This window comes from Phyllostomus discolor, chromosome 13 (assembly GCF_004126475.2).
Source record: "Phyllostomus discolor isolate MPI-MPIP mPhyDis1 chromosome 13, mPhyDis1.pri.v3, whole genome shotgun sequence".
NCBI classification, from domain to species: Eukaryota; Metazoa; Chordata; class Mammalia; order Chiroptera; family Phyllostomidae; genus Phyllostomus; species Phyllostomus discolor.
This window is the reverse complement of record NC_040915.2, coordinates 44694008-44708220: the sequence shown is the minus strand read 5'-3', so window position 1 is coordinate 44708220 and position 14213 is coordinate 44694008. Positions and strand designations below refer to the sequence as shown.

At 50.2% G+C, this 14213-nt stretch overlaps 1 non-coding gene across 1 annotated transcript; it reads right to left on the bottom strand.

Annotated features, from left to right (window-relative positions):
• Nucleotides 1-11777: 11777 nt before the first annotated feature.
• LOC114510452 lies at nucleotides 11778-11884 on the bottom strand. The gene has a single exon (XR_003685636.1). It is a non-coding gene; the product is annotated as a U6 spliceosomal RNA (small nuclear RNA).
• Between the last annotated feature and the right edge of the window lie 2329 nt (nucleotides 11885-14213).

The window sequence follows — 14213 nt, the reverse complement described above, 5'->3', positions numbered from 1 at the left end:
GGGCTAGGGTGGGGGGGGCACTCGGCCCGCGACCGGGGGGCGGGGGCGGCGGCCCCGGGAGGTGTGTGGTGGGGAGGGCGCTCGGGAGGCACCGGGCGCCGTTAGCGCCCTGGCATCGCTGTTTTGTTGTTGGGTCACGAGTGAGCTTCTGCACGCAGGCGCCGCCGCGGCCCGGGAGTTGTGTGCAGAGCTGACTTTTGGAGGGCTGAGTTGCAGGCGGAGGGCGCATCCCGGAGATGGCGGGGCAGGGAAGGAGGGGAGGAGGAGGGGGGAGGGAGGGAGGTGCAGATTTGCACGGCTGGCCTCAGCGGGAGGCACGGAAATGCAAGCGGAGCAAGCCTGCGTGAAAGCCCGTGAGGCTTGGCACCCCAAAAGACGACCCCCCCATCTCAATCCTTGCCCCCCATTGCCCACCGGCTACCCCTCTTCCTCCTCCTTCAGCCACCCACCCCGTTACCTACGGGGCCGATCCAAATTCAAAGCATTTTTAATATATACATTTTTTTCTTTCCTTCTGAAAGTCTTTTCTCTGGGCAGGGGGCGGGGGGGAGGGGGACCATCCTCCTAGACCCTATTTGCAGACCTACATAAGGAGGAGGCGTTTGGGGGCTCCGGAAGGTATTAGCACAGCCCCATTCCAGTACGAACCGCATAACTTTTAAACTCCCAGACTCAAAAGATGGGTATACACGCGCGCGCACACACACACACGCGCGCGCAGGTACAGGAAATTCAGCCAGAGCAGAGCCTTTTCAGATCCAAGCTGACCGGAAGATGCTGCCTTTCATTCATTCATTCGGCCCGCGTGCGTGGAGTCCTTTGCTGGGTGACGAGCCCTGGCACGGAAGCTGGACATTTTTTCGAGGTCCCTGCGCTCGCCAACAGGAGGGAATAGAGGCTCAGGAGTGAAATGCTGAAAGAATTGGATCTGGCGCCTCCGAACACAGCTGGCAAACCGGCGGAGGGTAAGCCCTTATTGGCCGATTATAAAGAAAAGTCTGCGGAAGGATGGAAGGAGCTCTGGGATGGGGCGCGGGGGACTCTGGGTGCCCCTTGATGAATCCTAGAGGGCTTCTTGGTAGAGGCGTGGCCACCCTCTGTACGTAGATGAAGTATCTTTAGCTGTGAGTATGCTTCCCTGTCCACATTCCTGGTTCCCTGTGACCACCCCCAAAACTGGAATCCTGAGCGTGTTGTCCTGTCGCTCTATCACGAACAGTCAGGTCGACTCTGGCTGTGAGAAAAGCCGGCCCTAAACATTCTTCTAGGCCAACTTAGGCCTGATCTTGGGGGTAAAGATCACAATGAGAGGACGAGGCAGTGGGACTTAAATCAATTAAATAAATAATAAAGGAATGTTACAAATGCTCATAGCGGGCATTGTGAAAAATTCTTGCCATTCTTTTGATATTTCTGCCGCTAACCTTGCGCGATGGAGCAGGTCATTTTGCAGAGAGGGAAACCGAGGCTCAAAGAAGTCATGAGTCTGGCTGGGGTTGCTCTGGCCCCCTGTCATCCCCGCGTCAACACGGCAGTCAGACGTGTGGAGAGGAAGTGGCTTCTCCAGCAGAGATCGGATGTGAGCCCTCAGCTCCTATTGGTCACCCTAAGAGACCGCTTCCCCCACACTCATCTCAAAGTTTCCTGCCCTGTCTTCTTGTACTCTTCCCCTTCCTCCGCCAAAGACTGCTAAGAGGTTTGTTTTCATCCAAGTCCACGAGCTGGCAAACATCAAATGCTGTTTCACTTTGGCTTAGTGGGAGCGAAAAGGGTTTTTTGCCTTTAGCCTCTGTCAAGAACTGGTGGGGGGGGGGGCATTTTATTTCCTTCCCTCTCACAAGAAGGCTTTAAGGGAAATAGTCTTCTTATTCCTCATTTTGCAAATGAGGAAACTGCAACTCAGAAAGGCAAAGCCACCCACCCAAGGTCACACAGCTTGTGAGTGGGATAGCTGGGGATCTAACCAGAGCCTGGGGTACCCCGTGCTCTATCTGATACTGACCATTTCTTACGGCCCCCGTGTAATGAAATGGAAATGAACATGTTTAAGGACGGTGTGGGGCCTGGAGGGTACTGGAGAGTGAGAAAAGTGGAATTAAGGAAAACCAAAATCTTAATTCTTCTTTCCTCCTAATGACCCTTCTCTCTCCCCAAGTGGCCTCATGGTGTCCCCAAAATCTGGTGTCAGGAAAAGATCTGAGGACAGGCACCTGAGGGTAGAACAGTTAAGTCCATATGTCACCCCGATGAGGAGTCCCTGGCCTGTCCGAGTGGGAAAGGGTAGTCACCTAATGTAATCCCCTCCCCGTACAAACTGCAAGGAAACTGAAGACCGGAGGGAAGAATAGGCCAGGCCAGGGGCTTGCTCGCCGCCTCGGACCCCCCCCAGAACGCCTACCCTGCCGCCTGCTCCTAAGTGATCACTCAATAAATGTTGAGCCCTTGATGGATCACCTTCCCCAGCGATATTTGCATTTTCCCTTTATCAGTAATTGGCAGATGAAAGGCTTTGTCCGCCTGTTGAAAGAATTTCAGGCATTCGCTCCAAGTGGGGGAGGAGGTTATTTTGGGCCCAAGGGGGAAGGGCCAAGACCCTTGAGCTCCTGGTGTGGGCTAATACCCCAGAGGAGTGGGCAGTAGGTGAGAGAGGGAAGATTAGCATAATTCTCCAAGAGAGGTATTTTTTTCTTGCAGCAAAATAAAAAGACCAGGCCTGTTGTATCTGAAGCATCGTCATAATGACTTCCTGGACCCTCCTGCTCATTCTCACAAAAGGCCCAGTCAGTCCCGTGTTGGCCCCATTCATTCATTTCTTCATTCATCAAAGGTTGATTGAGCAGCTCTGTGCTTTAAGACAGAGGGTATGGAGGAACCAGCTCCGTCTGTGGACACACTCCGGGCTGGGCAGGGAGTGGCCCCCCGGCTTCCCAAGGCAGTTAGTTAGGAAGGGCTGCTATGGGCTGGAACCCCCAGAAGTCAGGATTTTCAAACTGTCAGAAATGGAAGCTGTTGTCACACTTATATATAATTACAATAGCTCCTGGGTTTTGAGAGCTCACTATAATTATCGTTGAGCAAAACCTCTCGCCTTTGCTTTCTCCAAATCTTCACTGAAATTCTAAGAAGGAGGGTCCGTAATGCCCTGCTCTTAGAGCTGGGGCTCACACACAGGTTAGGTTACTTGGCCAACGTTTACAGCTGTGAAACAGCAAAGACAGGACTTGAACCCGGGGCTTGCAGGAATCCAGAGCCCACAGACTTGAGCGCCGTGCCTCCCTGCAGGTCTGCCCTAACACAGGAGCCCGCAGCCACACCAACTACTGAGCACCTGAAACTCGCGGGCCGTGGCATTAAGGGATGGAATGTTCACTTTTATTTACTTGTCATGAAATGTAAATACTTGTATGTAACTCCTCTTTAACTTATTGGGCCGTTGCAGCCTTTGAATGCTTTCCAGAATTGGCCATAACAGCTCACCCAGCTCACCGTCTGATTTGGCCCTGGGCCCCTGTGTCGACCTTCTGGCAACATTTGGGGAGCGAATGAAGGGAATGAAGTATTGTAATGATGGGGGGGGGGGGGCGCCGGGGACGTCTGCAAAGGTTTCCTTCGGAGGGGCCATCTGGTACCACGGCCCACGGGAGTGTCTGCGGTGTTTGGGGATGCCAGTTGGACAGAGGACTGTCCCACCTGCCTGGATCGACAGACTTCTCAAGGACAGGTAAGAGGTGGTGGGGCAGGAAGCCTTAGAAATAGTGGACTACTTCCTGATAGCTTTCCTGTGAGACCCCAACACGAAGGTGCAAACGGACCCCCCCTGTGCCGCAGAAAAAGAATCCAATCGAACTAAAAGTTGGAGAGCTGATGAAATAATTCCTGGACCATCTGTGTGCCCAATGAAATGTTCTTATATCATTTTTTTTAAATAATGTAGCTCTAGCCCTGGCTGGCATAGCTCAGTGGATTGAGCGCGGGCTGGGAACCAAAGTGTCCCAGGTTCGATTCCCAGCCAGGGTACATTCCTGGGTTGCAGGCCATAACCCCCAGCAACCACACATTGATGTCTCTCTCTCTCTCTCTCCCTCCCTCCCCAAAAATAAATAAATAAAATCTTTAAAAAAAACACACAAAAAAACCTCTAGACTAGCTCATAATTACAGTATAACTTGTAAAGTATTTAAGGATTTGGGTGCCCACCATGTAGATGCTGAGAGAAAATAACCAGTAACTTCGTATCATCCCCAGAGTTGGGTCTCTTCCTGCGTTTCGTGTTAAAACACGCCTTTGCTTTTATTTATACTTTGCCACTTATCTCTATAGAGCTAAACAATATTTATTTGGTTTGGATTTGCCTAATTTGGAATGTTGTAGCCTCAAAAAGGGGGAATAAAATGAAATTCATTTTTGAATAGGTAATATATCTGTCTAGTACAAAATTCCAAAGGGGCTACAACATGTAAAATGAAATGTCTATAAGGTTCAAAATTGGGACATTTTAATGCATACAAGTGGTAAAAATTTCACACTGGACCAAACAGTAAGTTTCCTTCTCCCCTCTCAGTTCTTTCCCCCATTTTTTAATTATTTCTTTCCAAAGAAAATTCTGTGCACACAAAATATATATACATACAGATATATCCCCTTGGTTCACGTAAGCGGTCAGTACAATGAAGTATTCGCGTTCTGCACCTTGTTTTGTTGTAGGGCTATGCGATCATTCCACATCGGTATATATAGAGCTACATTATTTTTTTTATTTTATTTTTTAATATTTTATTTATTTATTTTTTAGAGATGGAAGGGAGGGAGAGAGAGAGAGAGAAACATCAATGTGCGGTTGCTGGGGGTTATGGCCTGCAACCCAGGAATGTACCCTGGCTGGGAATCGAACCTGGGACACTTTGGTTCCCAGCCCGCGCTCAATCCACTGAGCTACGCCAGCCAGGGCTAGTCTAGAGTTTAAAAATTGTTTCAATATTGCTTTATGTCTTTCCCAGCCCCAGAAAACTCGTTAGCAAATCTCTTGAGTGCCCTCTCAGAAACAGTGTCACGTATGTACAAACCTCTACACGTGTTTTCTTTTATTATTGTGTCACACACATATGCACACTGTCCTACATCCCCGCCTTTTCACTTAATACCGTCTTGGTGATCTTTCCATGTACTCTCTTTCCCTCGCCTGATTCGAAAATGTTACTTAAGGATGAGGTGAAACTGAATGTCATAATACAGGAAAAGTTCAGGAAGGGTCAGGGACGGAAAAAGCCGTCACAGAAAACTGTATGTTACTCGCCCGTTTATGTTAAAACAAATTAGATATAGGTAATGCACAGATGCCAAAAGAAAAAAAAGAAAGGAAAATTGATCATTTTTGAGGAGGGGAGGACATTTTTGAAGAGGTTATGCAGAGACTATACTTAAATATTATTTGCATTTTTGGCAGTGATTGTGCCCCTTTAAACTTAGCCAATATAACATAATATAAACAAAGGGGTAGAAAATAAGTATCACAAAAAACGTATAGCAAAGACTCATATATCCAGTAACTGGCTTTGCCAAACCTGGAAGTTTGCCACACTTTGCATTACTTTTGCAATTAAAAATATACTTTGGGGAACCACAGACCACACTATTTCTGTTCAAGTGATTGCAGTTCCCGAAGACTTTTTTCTGTGTTTTCATTGCTTGGTCCCTTGTAGATCGGAGCATCAGAAAGAGCAGAATTACAGATAGCTTTGGTCATCTGAGGAAGACTTCCGTTTCTGTGCAGAGTTCTGCATTTTTTAATATCTCCCTTCCTGTGTGAGCATTGCAAAGAAACTTGGAAATAACAGGTGAGTTTATTAAGGGGTTAACACCAGGAAGCAAGTCAGAAAAAGTTCAAAGATACTTTCAAAACTTGCATCTTTGGTTTGATGGACAAGTGTGTTAGCCAATAGAAATCAAAATCCAAGAATTACTTCACCATGCTAAACGGTCATTGGTTACCAATCCCCAAGGGTCACACAGCAGGGCTGGCCGTTAACCCTTTCAGGGACGAGCAGGCCCTTTACATTAGTTTTTATTTTGCAAGATGAAGCAGGGACAGATGAAAAGCCTAGAAAGGCCCCCAGACCTTCAGGGGCCACCTCTGGATCTCATCCCAGAAGGCGCAGTTTCCTCCTGCAAAGGGACACCTGGGGACACATTTCCGGGATAAGAGTTTTGAACCTTTAAAATGAGGAATCAGCTGACCTTGCTTCCTTAGCAAGAGGAGAGCAGAGGAGAGAAGTTTGATTCACTTTTTGTGCTGTCAGAACAGAGTCCGGGGTTGGGGACGATCCCATTAATCTCGCAGAGCCATCAGTCACCGGGAGGATTGAATTGCATTTCCTGCCCAGAGCTGCGGGGACCCAGGACCCTCGCCACGGCTCTCAGACCCCCGGTTCACAGCTGGAGAGAGGACGTGTCAGCGCTTACTCTCGAGCCTCACCCTGCCCTTTGTTCAAAATTCAGACTCTTTGTGTTCAGGCTGCTGCAGGAGTTTTTTTGTAGTTGTTGGTACTGCTGGTTTTGTTTTGTTTTTTTTTTAACCTCCCACGTCTTGCAACTTCTGAGAAACAAATTCTACTTGGCAGGAGGTGATATCTGGAGGTGCCCGGAGAGGGAACCAGCATAGACTCGGGGAAATTTTAAGAGAGGCCCTTGAACCTTTTGGCTTTCATCAGCACCCCTTCCTGGGCTCTCCAAATGCTGTGGACTGAAAACTAATAACGTCCAGTGTTTACATGGCTCTATTACAGAAGAGCTTTCACACGCATTACCTCATGTAAAAGGAACTGCTAGAACAGAAGCATTTACAGAAAGCAGCACTGAAACTCCCAAACGGCGTGAGCTACGTGACCTTGAATCAGACGCCCAAGCAGCCTCAGTTGTCCCGCCTGTAAAATGGGAGTCATAGTATCGAACCTGGAAGAGCTGCACGAGGCCTGGATGAGCCAATGTTCTGTAACGTGGTGGTCCATAGACGATGCATCTTCACTGAAATGAAGTCTACCCTCTAGACTTCATAACCCTAACTAGCTGTGGAGTGGGGAAACTGAGGGTGCCCCCCCGACCCCACCCCTCTGCACCCTGCCAGGGGAATGCTGGGGGGGATCCTCCCCCAGATGGGCAGAACAGCCTGGCTTTTCCCTCCTTCCTGTCCTCCCAGGGCTCAGTCTGGTGAGAGCAAAGGCAGCAATAAGATAATGCGATAAGCATTTTGAGGGGCAGGAAGGAGAAGATACTGAAGTTGATTCCAGAAGGATACGGGTTTTGGAGAGAAAGAGGACTGGCAGGAGAGAGTGCTCCCCACAGAGGAATCGGCACATGCAGAGGCCTGGCGGGGGAGAAAGCAGGTTTATTTGAAGAACTCAGAGTCGTTCATGCAGCATGCTCTAGCTTTGCAGGAGACCCACTGGGGAGGTCTCATCCACTGCCCCGTCTCAGTCACTGATGTGTCTCCTACCTAGCCCACTGCCAGCACCTCCTCTAGCCCTGGCTGGCGTAGCTCAGTGGATTGAGTGCGGGCTGCAAACCAAAGGGTTGCAGGTTCAATCCCAGTCAGGGCACATGCCTGGGTTGCAGGCCAGGTTCCTAGTGGGGGCCATGCGAGAGGCAACCACGCATTGATGTTTCTCCCTCTCTCTCTCTCTCTCTCTCTCTCTCCCCCCTCCCTTCCCATCTCTAAAAATAAATAAAATCAGCCCTGGCTGGCGTAGCTCAGTGGATTGAGCGCGGGCTGGGAACCAAAGTGTCCCAGGTTCAATTCCCAGCCAGGGTGCATTCCTGGGTTGCAGGGCAGAACCCCCAGCAACCGCACATTAATGTTTCTCTCTCTCTCTCTCTCTCTCTCTCCCTCCCTCCCTCCCTCCCTTCCCTCTCTAAAAATAATAAATAAATAAAATCTTTAAAAAAAGTTTGTTTGTTTTAATTAATTAATTAATTAATTAAATCTTTAAAAAATAAATAAAATAAGAGTATGTGTCTAATGGAAGTCCAGCATCCCCCCATCGTGCCTCCCCTGGTCCCGACGTTCCTCACCCTTCCAGAAATCTCAGAGCAACAGGGCTGAGATTCTCCTGCCCCGGCGAGCCATTCACCCTTTGCCGATGGAGTCGGCGGCTTTTTCTCTCTCCCTGAAACGACAGGAACTCGCCAGTTATTTACCGAGCGCCTCCTAGATTCACACACAGAGCAGCCTTTATAGGAAACCCCCCTCTGCGTCCGTCAGCACCTATTTACGGCGGAGAGCAGGCCTTTCGCCCTGACCTCGCTCTTGTTAACTGCCTGTCCTCAGTCCCGAGGGCCTGGCTCATAAAATAGGCTCAAAAAGCACTTGTTGAATGAGTGAATTCCTCAAACTCCAAAATACGTCTCTCTCCAGCTCGGTTAACCAGACCTCAAACTGTGCCTCTTTAAAGAGCATGCAGAGGTTTCTAAGGGCGTCCTCTCCAAGGGCAGCAAGCAAGGTGGCCTGCCTGAGGGAGGTGGCGCTCTGCACCTCAGAGGCCCCAAAGCCTGGGCTCCTCCCCCTGAGCTCCAGACTGCCTGCCGGTTGAGGCGATCGGCTGGGCAGAAACTGAGTCCCAGGACCACCGGGGGCAGCTGTCATCGCCCCAGACCCCCTTATCTGAGAGGGCCCTCAAGAGGTTGACGCCCTGGGGGGAAAGGAGGCCACTGTTTGCAAGTGTGTGGCTTCCCCAGGGCAGGCCAGAGCTTGTCACTTGGTCACTAGTCACTCTCTCCCCACTTCATGCCCTGGGAGGCTGGAGACCTAGGGCAGACAGGGGTGGGGCTCCCAGCTGGCTGTTGGGGGCAGGACAGGGACTGGTGGTCTGTGAATCACCGACAGCCCTAGGGCAGTGGTGCCTTAGGCTTCTGCTCCTCATCTCTGGAGTCGATTTGTCTGCCTGAGTCTGGACTCCAGCCTCAGCCTCTCCCACAGCCGGTCACACTCAGTGTCTGCCCTGGGCGCAGCAGGACACCCCCGTGCAGCCGGGTGAGCCCTCCTCTCGCCCGGGTGAACGGACTGGCCTGGCAGACCTTACCCTCTCGGAAAAGCGTTCCACGTTCTTTGTGTCTCCCCCACAATGCTAAGCACTCGGTGGGCACACGACGCAGAATGAGCGGCGCAATGGGGTCCTCAGTCCTTCCCGGGCCCCGACTTCTCCGCCCGCCAGCTGTGAGGCAGCCACTTCACCCCCCGGCCCTCATTGTCACGTGAAAAAGAAGACAGTGGGTAAGAAGCAGCGAGACCACGGAAACCTCGGCCACCGCACTCCACAGCTCCCTTTTCTGCTTGCGTCTGCCCTGGGGCACTCATCACTGCCGTATGGTTTACTCGTTTTCGCTCTTTCTTCCCCACACTAGGATACGGACTCTGCAAAACCGGTGTTTTATTCCATTTGGTTCACCGCTGTATCTCCAGCCCCTCACACACAGCTCAGCACGTGGCAGGTCCTCAGTACGTAGCTGTTGAAAAAAAAATGAATGGAGGGTGCTGGATAGGTGCCCCATAATGGTAGATATCAATTTGCCACTGTGGGTAAGAACTCAGCCTCTGGAATCTGAACGCAGTGGAACTGGGGCGGGAGAAAATGAGCATCGCGAGAGGTAGTTAGCAGCTCCGGCTGAGAAATCCCGTCTGCACCATTTATGAGCTGTGTCATTTGGAACAAGTGCCTTCAGGTTCCTGAGGCTCAGTTGCGTCATCTGTAAAATGGAGGTGATAGCGGTCCCTCCCTGGTGGGAGGCGAGGATAGGATGAGGTGGCAAATGCAAAGCACTCCGGAGAGGGCCGGGCACATAATAAGTGCTCAGTGAACAGTAGCCATCATTACTCATTATAGTAATACTCAGGCTAAAGGTGACTTCTGAGTCAATTCAACAGTTGCTGAGCATTTAGAACATGCCAGGGTCCAGCCAGCTCAATAATGTTTGTTGACCTTTATCTGTGAGCTGCTCAAGGAAAGACACTGTGTTTATTTGCATTGTCATGATCCTGGCTCCCAGTAGATGCCAATGAATGTCAAACGTGCAGGGAATATTAGACACTGAACTTGCATGTGAGTAAGGACAGAATGGCTATTAGAAAAATAATATCGCCCTGTCTGGTGTAGCTCAGTGGATTGAGCATGGGCTGCGAACCAAAGCATCGCAGGTTCGATACCCAGTCAGGGCACATGCCTGGGTTGCAGGCCATGGCCCCCAGCAACTGCACATTGATGTTTCTCTCTCTCTCTTTCTCCCTCCCTTCCCTCTCTAAAAATAAATAAATAAAATCTTTTTAAAAAAGAAAAAGAATATCAACTCCCTACTATGTGCCAGGCACAGTGCTGGGTGCTGGAATGTGGCAGTGAACTTAAACGAGCACGGAGATCACTACTTTTAGGCCAGTGAAACTTAGCGGTGTTAGCAGACCTGGTTCCAACAGCTGCACAGACAGGTGAAACACTGCAACTGATCGGTGTCTCACAACAGAGAGGAGTGTGAGGCTGTGAGCAGCATAAAACGGGCAGGGGGGCTGGGGGCGGGGGGTGTCCTGGTCTGGGGCTGAGGAGGAAGCCAGGAAGCTGTCCCAGGGAAGCGCGGCCCAGAGCCGATCTCTGCGGAAACAGGAGGCCTCAGCTAGGCTGAGTGTGGGCAAAGTGTTCTCAGCAGAAAAAGTAGCAGACTCAGAAGCCTCATGGTGGCGGAGGGGCACGTGGGCCAAAGGAACTGAAAGAAGACCCGAATGGCCCAACCAGTGGAGTGAGCTGAAGGCGGGGCATGGCACTGACATAAGCTGGAAGAGTAAGCAGGCACTGCGGGAACTAGTCTGGCAGTATCTGGTGCAGCGGAAGAGGGGTGTGTCCCTGCTGGGGACACGCTACAGAAACGGACACAAGTGCGCCAGGAAGCATGAACGAGGGTGTGAGTCCCAGCCACACTGCACGCAGTCTCAAAAACTCGACACAACCCCAGTGCCCGTCAGCAGGAGGGGGATGGATGGCAGGCTACGTCAGTGTCATGTTCCTGAGAAAGCAGAGCCAGAATCAGATGTTGGTGCTGTGCACCTAGCGGGGGCAGCAGGAGTGAGGACCAGGGGGGCCGAGGGAGGACGAGCAGGTGAGTGGACAGGAGGACACTGAGGAGAGGCCACAGGTACTACAGCACCTTAGGGTAGCTCCGGAGAGCGTGGGCGGAGGGAGGACAATCCCCTACTGGCTCCTTGTCACAGGTGAGCCTCATGGGGTGTACGCCCCACTCTGTATCAGTGTATCCCCATGTGAGCCCCTCGGCCACACAGCAGCCCCAGAGGGAGGCCACCAGGTCAGAGCCCACGCAGGACTGGTGCCCATAGCAACAGCCAGGATGCAACCAGTGACCAAGAGATCACCTAAGGCGGGGAGACTGAGAGGATCTGAAGGGCCCCTGGTTACGTACATTGTAAGGAGGAAAACTATACAGCAGTGAAAAAGAACGGAGCCCCCCCCTGCTGCCCCACGTGGATGACTCCGATCCAAAAGCAATACTGCACTGCAGGGCGAGTTGCAGAAGGAGGCACACAGTAACATTTATTTGTACTAAGTTCAAAAACATGTCAAAATAAACAGTATACTATATAGAAAAGCAACAAACAATAAAGGAATAAATCCAACATTGAGGGCCGTGATTTCTCCTGGGGCATTAGGAGGAGGAGACAGAGATGGGGTCATGGAAAATGTCAAAGAAGGGGGTTTTGTTGTTGCTGTTGTTCTTTTTTCCTTTTCCTTTTTCGAATGGAATGCTTCACAAATTTGCATGTCATCCTTGTGCAGGGGCCACATTAATATTCTATACATTGTTGCAGTTTTAGTAAATGAACTGCTGAATTAAGCACTGTTTTTTTTTTCAGTTGTGGCAAATACACAGACAACGTAGGATTGGCCACTTCCACCGTTTCCAGGTCTACAGTTCAGCGGCACTAAGCACACTCACGCCGCTGTGCAACCATCACCACCACCCCGCTCTGGAATTTTCCACCATCTCTGTCTTAGTTAGCTTGAGCTACTAGAAGAAAATCGACTGGGTGGCTTACACACCAGACATTTATTTCTCACCGTTTCGAAGGCTGGGAAGCCCAAGGTCAAGGTGCCAGCACGTTCAGTTCCCAGCGAGGGTCTGATTCTCGGATTGTAGCCGGCAGCCTTGTCCTGGGGAGCTCGCTCGGCCTTTGCTGGGCGTGTGCAGGGGGAGGGCTCTCTCTCTTCCTCTTCTTCTGAGGGCGCTAATCTCATCAGGAGGGCCCTGCTCTCCTGGTCTAGTCTAAAGCGAATCATCTCCCCAAGGTTCTGCCTCCAAATACCATCACACTGGGGGGTGGTTAGGGCCCAACATAGGAGCTTGGGTGGAGAGGACAAGGACATTCCATCCGTCGGTAACGCTCCCAAACAAACTCTGCTCCTAACAAGTAAATAACCCCCAACATGGCCCCTCCATTGAGCCACTGGCAACCACCATTCTATTTCCGGTGGCTATAAATGGGACTACCATAGGCTCTTCAAGTAAGTAGAATCATACCAATATTTGTCCTTTTACATCTGGTCAAATTCACTGAGCATAATGTCTTCAGAGTTCACGCACCTCGCAGCCTGTGTCAGAATTTCCCTCCTTTCTAAGACTGAACAAGAATCCATGGTATGGCCCTGGCTGGTGTGGCTCAGTGGATTCAGTACCAGCCTGTGAACCAAAGGGTTGCCGGTTCAATTCCCAGTCAGGGCACATGCCTGGGTTGCGGGCCAGGTCCCCAGCTGGGGGCACATGAGAGGCAACCACACATTGATGTTTCTCTCCCTCTCTTTCTCCCTCCCTTCCCCTCTCTAAAATAAATAAATAAAATCTTTTTTAAAAAGTATCCATGGTATGTACATAGCACAGGAGTTATTCCATTCATCTGCTGATGGGTATTCGGGTGGTGTCTGCCTTTTGGTTATAGCGAATAATGCTGCTACGAAGGTGGTAAAGCTTTGTAACTTAAGCTGATGGTGACAATAATACAGCACTTTAAAAAAACCACTTAATGTTTATTTCCTATTTTTAAAGCTTAGAACTGCATAATATGCTTCTTTATTTTTACACGTGCTCATGGGATTAGCCATTTCTCACCAAAAGAGTCGGTATAGTATTAAAGTTATCTTCGTATGTGGTGGTTGCACAACAATGTGAATGTGCTTAATGACACTGAACTGTATGCTTTAAAAAAATCAATGAATAAGCCCTGGCTGGCGTAGCTCAGTGGATTGAGTAGGGGCTGTGAACCAAAGAATCGCAGGTTCGATTCCCAGTCAGGGCACATGCCTGGGTTGCAGGCCACGGCCCCCAGCAACAGCACATTGATGTTTCTCTCTCTCTCTTTCTCCCTTCCTTCCCTCTCTAAAAATAAATAATAAAATAAAATCTTTTTAAAAAATAAATGAAGTGAAAAAATAATAATTAAAAAATGGAGAAAGAAAAACATTGTTTATTCCACTTATGGATGCATTCATTGCTTGCTTCTTATTTGAGCCCTGACAGGGGATTGAACCCACAACCTTTATGCATTGGGACAATGCTCTTACCAACTGAGCTACTCGGCCAGGGCTGAACTGTGCACTTTAAAATAGTTAAAATGGTAAGTTGTTATGTATATTTTACCACAATTTAAAATAGAAGCAGGAGGAGGAGGAAGGAAGAGAGGAGGGAAGGAAAGTGTCAGGTCAGGCAAAGCCTTGTAACTATGATAAGGATATGAGGCCGCAATAATTTCTGTGCATTGCCTACATTTTTGCAAGAAGTCCAGGCAAATGGGTTGCACCTAGAAGGGGGAATCAAGTGCTTCGTTTCTAGCTGAAAAAGGCCACACGGGAGGGTGGGCAGCCTGTGGGAGGCTCCCAGCTCCCTGGCAGCAGCCCCAGGATTCGGGCCAGCCTGCTGCCCTCTCTTCTGGTGCACAGAGGGCGGAACCACCAGCAGGAGGACGAGCAGCAGGAATCAGACAACAGACACTGGCTGACTATGTGCTACACGCAAAGCCCTTCCTGGGTGCCCAGGGGATGGGCGGGCAGGTGAGCGAGGGGCAAGGCACCCTGGCCTTCAAAGAGCTGGTCACAGGTGAGGAGATAAGAGTCTGGGAAAGGTACCCGGCAGTGGGAGGCGATAAGGGCCCCTCTACGCTCTGAACACACCCGCAT